The sequence below is a fragment of the Pundamilia nyererei genome, unplaced genomic scaffold (genome assembly GCF_000239375.1).
Source record: "Pundamilia nyererei isolate P.nyererei 1_Seehausen unplaced genomic scaffold, PunNye1.0 scaffold00042, whole genome shotgun sequence".
Lineage (NCBI taxonomy): Eukaryota > Metazoa > Chordata > Actinopteri > Cichliformes > Cichlidae > Pundamilia > Pundamilia nyererei.
Genome location: NW_005187443.1, coordinates 2,520,882 through 2,527,666, shown reverse-complemented (window position 1 = coordinate 2,527,666; position 6,785 = coordinate 2,520,882). Strand labels below are relative to the sequence as shown.

General features: G+C 36.4%; 1 long non-coding RNA gene across 3 annotated transcripts in view; it reads right to left on the bottom strand.

The window, feature by feature from the left end:
* Nucleotides 1-6,383, bottom strand: part of LOC102192108 (uncharacterized) — a 13,159-nt gene extending 6,776 nt beyond the window's left edge. Inside the window, exons 1-5 of one of the 3 annotated variants that reach the window (XR_311689.1) lie at nucleotides 6,249-6,383; nucleotides 5,771-6,101; nucleotides 5,391-5,656; nucleotides 5,188-5,274; nucleotides 1,667-5,069 (exon numbers count right to left, since the gene is read on the bottom strand). This is a non-coding gene — a long non-coding RNA (uncharacterized LOC102192108). Of the gene's footprint in view, nucleotides 1-1,666; nucleotides 5,070-5,187; nucleotides 5,275-5,390; nucleotides 5,657-5,770 lie in introns of those variants that run through there. The other 2 variants (XR_001290355.1, XR_311688.2) reach the window with 2 other exon arrangements.
* Nucleotides 6,384-6,785: the final 402 nt, after the last annotated feature.

Below are 6,785 nucleotides of genomic sequence, written 5' to 3'. Positions count from 1 at the left end.
GGGAGGAAGCCGGAGTACCCGGAGGGAACCCACGCAAACACGGGGAGAACATGCAAACTCCACACAGAAAGACCCCGGCCTGATGGTGGAATTGAACTCAGGATCTTCTTGCTGTGCGGCAACAGTGCTAACCACCGTGCCACCGTGCTATTTTTTTCAATATTCTTTTATTCTTTTTATAGCCATAACACAGATTTCTCTCATGATTGCATGCAATTCTTAAAGGTATACATGCATACAAATTGTATTTACATATGCAAATGATTCAAATTAACATACTCTAAATATGTTTTATAAATAAATGTAAAACTTATAACATAACCCTGTGCAAAAAAAAGTCCTCATTTAAAATATTCTTAACAACTAAATGTAAAACAGATGTACAGTATAAGGTAAACACAACAGTTGGATAGTGTAAGCCAGGAACACAGTGTGACAGAAACACTGGTGTCATTCAGAACAGCTAATTAAAACAAAGCCAACAGTGTTAATGAAAAGTGATTAGTGAATGCTCTGTAGTTCTCATTGCTATCAGTTTAACTGTGACCAAATTATCATCAAAGAAAGACTTGATGATTTCAAGAAGGTTTGTTGGCAAAAGAAGATTATCAACCCTATTCTGAAAAAAAGGGATGCCGAGTAAAATGTAAATAAAAGCTGAATTTAAAGATTTGCAAATCTCACAACCCCAAATTTTATTCACAAAAAACCCATCAAAAACACACTTTACATACTTCACAAGTATGTAAAGTGTGTTTATTAAGCGCAAGCAATCAGACAAGCAATCACAAAGTGGTGTACACAAAAGGCTAAAATAAACATGAACATTAAACTCCCAGGACCTGTCGTCCACATATGTGGACATCACATTTTGGGTTGTCTAGAGCAAAATTTGTATTTTGCTCTACAAGGGCCTGATATCCACTTACGAGGGTGTTGTACTTCCACTGTTCTATCAAAATGTAAAGCGAATGTCCTCATATATGGAAACAAAAATCAGGTTAAAAAAAACAAACATGTAATTTTTGGTTTTTACATTCATCAGGTCCTAATCAGCCCAAATAGCAAAGAAAATTAAAAATGCATGCCATGAAAGAGTTTGGGTCTTAGGAGGTTAAGTGTGGAAAAAATGAAATAAGATATAATAAAATAAACTGGTAGTTTCAAAATAAGTAAAACATAATTTTTAAAAAATTCTCGGGAAAAGGCCTGTTTGAAAAAAGTTTTAACTGCTTTTTAAAATAATGCACAGAGTCAACTAATTGTAGTTTTGATGGTAAAGTGTGCCACAGCTTTGGTGCCACAAGCTCAAAGGGTCTGTCGCCCTTAGTTTTTAGTCAGGTATGGGGAACAACAAATTCAGAGTCTGTGAATGGAGACGACAAGAAGCAGTGTATTTTGTAAAAATCTGAGATAAATAATCTGTGACCTGGCCATTTAGTGCTCTGTATGTTAAAACAAGAATTTTTAAACGAATCCTAAAATCTACTGGGAGCCAATAAAGAATATAAAATAGGAGTAATTTGAACTTGTTAGCTAGAACTTGTTAGTAGTCTGACTGCAGCATTTTGAATAGCTTTGAGGTGTGAAAGAGAGTGTCCGTGGTTACGGTAACTTTATTTATTAACAAGACATTATTCAGGTGAAATAATGACACTCAGACAAGTTCTGTTAAAATAGCAACGTGCACGGGTGAGCGGCTCTCAGGAGACACTCACACCGAGTGCAGGCGATAGCTCTTTATTTATAAGACACATTGCGTATGGCAAATACCTTCATCTTCCTTTAATACATGTTCTGTTAAAAACTTCCTGTGACTGAGTGTGTGTACGTTTGTGTGGGGTCATATGAGTGTAGTCTAATTTCGGGAACTGCTGTTAGAGATTTAATCTCTTGTGGTTAGGTCGCTGTCTCTGGCCTTCATCAACATACAGAGTTAAAATGTCAGTGTGCACAAAAATGAAAAGTACAGCATATTTGTGAAATATATGAACACATCAATATGAGCTTATAGTAAACAGTAGTAAATAAACTTATATATGTTAAAAATCTCATGACAGAGAGGATCTGTCCAAGCTGGTAAACAGAGCATTAAAATAATCTAAATGCAATGACACAAATGCAAGAACTATTTTTTCCAGCTCAGCTGAGGCGACAATATGTCGCAATTTTGAAATGTTCCTTAAATGAAAGAAACAGGAACAAGACAAAGATTTTATATGCAAGTCAAGGCCCAAAGAAGACTCAAATATTACTCCAAGATTTTGAATGTTGGTGTTAGTAGTTGAACAAAAAGAAGCAAGAACCCGACTGATTTAAGAATGTATTTCAGGAGGAGCTATAATCATGGTCTAAGGTTTGTTAGTGATTGAAACAAGGTAATTGCTAGCGAGCCAATCAGTAACCTGAGTTACCCAGTGGACTAAGCTGGACAGCCTATCCAGCTAATGAGGCTTAAAAGACTGTCATCGGCACAGAAATGATAAGAAATGTCACTAAAAGATTGAAAAATGCCAGCGAGAAAGAAGAAGCACCTAGAAAGAAAATAATGTATGCAAACCTGAACCCTGTGGAACCCTGCAGGTTAGGGAGGATATGATAGAGGTGAACTTGTTTGTTCTAACAGAGAAGGTCCTGTCAGATAAGTAAGAAGAAAACCAGTCTAAGGCAGAGCCAGATACACCAGCCAGAACATTCAGCATATTAAGTAGGATTTTATGATCAATTGTATCAAAGGCTGCACTGAGATCAAGCAATATGATTACAGAACAATTCCCTGCATCAGAAGCCATTAAAAGATTATTATAAACCTTCAAGAGGGCGATCTCAGTGGAGCGCTGCTTTTGAAAGCCAGATTGAAAAAGGTAACAAATCTTTAATTTGCATAGTAAAGATCTGAACTGATTTTCTACAAGTTTTTCTAATAATTTGCTTATAAGTGACAATTTTGAAAATAGGCCAATAATTACCAGTAAAGTTGGGATGAACATTCGAATACGATGGAACATAACTTTGCCTCAGTTCCACATGATAGACAGCAATGTGGGACCAATGCTGGTGAGTCCCAGACAGGAGAAAAGCAGGTAATGTATCTAAGGAGCATGACAAGAATTTCATTTTACCTATTACTGTAGTTAAGTCATTAAGTGTAATTGGAGGGAAAGAAAAGTAAATGACCCAGGGCACTGAGGACCATCATAAGGGAAGCTACTTGAGGAGATTTTGGATCTTAAGCCCATCACCTTATTTACAAAGTGATTGAGAAATGTATTGCAATCATCGTCAGAAAAGAACATAGCATGCTGGGTTGGAGGGGAAACAATCTTGTTGATAGTCTCAAATAATACCTTGGATTATTCTTATGGAAATGTATGAGATTATTGAAATAAGAGGATCTAGCCTCTTTCACTGACTCATTATATATGTGAAGAAGCTCTACAAAGTATTTGTGATGGAAACTTAGACCCGTGGACTTCCACAGATGTTCTGCTCTTTGACGGGAATGTCGAAGATCACAAGTTTGATTATCTAACCAGGGTGTGCAGGAACTGACAGAGCAATGACTACTGTGGTTTTGTGAGGAGCGATCTGATTAAAAGTGGCTATCAGGGTTCAATACAAGACTTAACAAGGAGCTCAACATGGTCACAAAAAGTTATGAAATTAAAAAGAAAACTTAGAAATGATAGCTATCAATAAAGCGCCTGTACCTAATACAAACTTGGGAAAAAGTTTAAAAGTTTAAGAGTCCATAATGTTCAGGAAATTCCTAGTGGTACTATTTGATGGGTCCTCTGCACGAATGTTGAAGTCCCCAGCAATGATGACCTTGCCCAACTTAATAGCAGAAGTCTGACAGAAAAGATGCTGCAGACCCAGGTGGACCATAAATTGAAATACCATACATCGGTTGATCTCTTCCAGTTTTGATCATAATTATCTCAAAAGAGCTGTAACAGCTCGAAGAGATCATCTGGCATAAAAATGTCTTTTTAAAAATCACAGCTGTTCCACCTTCTCGTCCAGAGATCTGAAGTTCACAGAAAAATGAACAGTCTGCAGTGCATAGCTCTAAAAGATGTGAGACTTCATGCTGCCATGTCTCAGAGATAAACATAAAATCAAGCTAAATATAAGCTAAATTATATCAAATATAAGACTGTTGTCAATTGAGCGGCCATTGAAAACTCATTATTATACAAAATTTCAGTTATGTGAAAACAAAAAAAAATGTATTATCATCATTCAGAGTAACAATAACATTTAAAGTTGATATAGCAAGTTCCATTAAAAACACTTTCTAAATTCTGGTAGTACAAAATAGTCAACATTGTTTTTTGCTGTTATTTAGTGTGTTTGTTGGCCACACATACATGCAAATCCAATATTCTTTAACACAGCTTGGGTCGGGTCTCTACCACCTACTGGTAGAAGCATCTGTTCTTTGGGTTTCTGAATACACCACCAGCCAAAACCTAAACTGAGCACATGTTGTCACTAAAAACGTCATCTTTCACATACACAACCATTCAATACATTTTATCATATTACTAAAGTGGCATGTCATTTTTTTATCCATTAGCAAAGTATTAATATATGTACATAATAAATTTTGCATTAAATATGCAACAATATAATAAAAGTATTTACCTGAGTGCAACTGTTAATCACTGCTTGACTTTTTCAAAATATATATCTAATTAAAATGTGGTTGGCTGTTGTTTTTGTACCAGAGATTTCAAAGTGTGTAAATGGATGCAGTCGTCTGACTTAAATGACTTGTTTCAAATTCCTGAATGTTGTCTGCGTTCATCTTCAAACTAACAAGAAATCTAAAGAATTGGAACCAGATCCAAAGATCTGCATATCGTCAACATCTCCAGGTTTACCTCTGCTAAACTGACTGATTTTGTCTTGCAAGAGGTCTCTTTCTCTCAGTAGGCTTTGCAGCAGGTTGTTGCAGCAGGAACATAAGTGGGTTGAATTCGACTGAAATTGCTCGGTCTGGCACATGTCTTCTATCACAGAGGTGTTGCAAGGAAACTGATTGATATCCTCTTTTGAATAAACTGGAAATAAACATAATTTTGGGGTCATATTTTTTATACTTTCCATCAGAAAACATGTTACAGTACTTATGATACATTTATTTTCCATTATAAATATATATTTGTGTTCACAACTTACCGGCAAGGTGGAGGGAGATATTGAGGATGGCTTGTAAGATACACAATACTCCTAAAGTTACAATCCCCATCCTCAGGAGTCTTCTTTCTGTAAACACAAAAACAGATAAATACATACTACATTCACAATAGTGAGACAGCTTTCTGATTACTTCAAAATCGTGACTGTTTCTCTTTTAGTTTGCATTTTTCTCATATTCTTACCTGATTGAGCAGAGTTGATGCTGCTTGTTCCAGTTTTGACCTTTTTTCCCCCAAGGTCATGTATGGTGGAATACTCAGAAAGCTCTAATTCTTCTGCCATGAGGTTAACTTACAGTGAGATGGGTTAGTCGTGCCTCAGTTTCTGTGCCCTGGCATCTGTTGTTTCTCAAATGTGACGAGTTGCCTTGACGTTATTTTCTAAAGAAAAAGCTGCTCTTGATTTGAGGAAGTGTTTTCATTGTGGTTTTATGTTGATGAGTCAGCCTCTGGAAAGATTAAATTCAGATGTAATTTTAGTTTTGAAATATGTTTCTGTACATAGTTGATTAATCACATTTATCTTCTTACTTAATTTATAATCCATTTGCATAAATACCCACCCGCCTTTTAAAGACTTCATTCTTTATGCAGTTTAAAATGGTCACAAACTCAACAGAGAACCAATTTGTTAAGGTCTTGAACCAGGCTGGTCAAATTTGCTATAAATTGATCTGCAACAGCAAGCAGTTCATTTTGTTTGTCAATCAATGTTGTCAGCAGATTTCAGTCTACAGTTGTGATTTTGTAAAGGACAAAGGTAAAAATGTTTATTGCAAGAATTTTGATATTCAGGTTGTAGCATCCAGTCGAACTGAGAAGGCCAGAACTGATGGTTGTTGAATGACCTTTATTATTCCTTGCCGTGTATCAGACAACGAACCAACGTAAGAGCTAGACAAACAAATAAAACAATTACCATATTATTCATGTAACACCGTCTTAACTGCTCATTGCGCTGGTCTAACCGTTTTCTATTAAACTATATAATACATATTATGCATTTCAGATTGCTCAAATTAAATCATATACATTACAAACCTTGTTCCCCTGTCGACTGTAGCTAGAACCATTCGTCTTTGTACAATTTAACCATATTCTTCTCTCCCTTTTCTCCGTTAGCATTAGTTTTCCGTTTTCTTCCGTCTTTTTGTACATCAAGTTGTTTACCATTAAACCATTCACTTCCGGTCACACAAGAAGTTACCAAAATAAAAGCACAAATGTTATATTACGTGAATATGCGCTAGCTTTACATATCCGCCGTTACACAGGTAATATCACTTACACATACTGTGATGTTATGATCTCACACTGTGCCCCCGGTCATGTCAGTTTAACTCTGTGCGCCATGCTTTTCGGCCAGGTTTCATGGACTCTGTGTGCACTACGTCTCGGACTACATCCTGTACGACTGTGTGTAGTGTTGTTTCACATCCAGCTTATCTAGACGCTGCTTGTGTGAGTTCTCCTGTACCTGTGGCTGCTCCTAAACTCACTCTTTCTAAGACTGCTAATTATGACATGGACAACTTAAGTACAGCAGAGTTGCTAGAACCAGCCCACCATAAGTCTCTG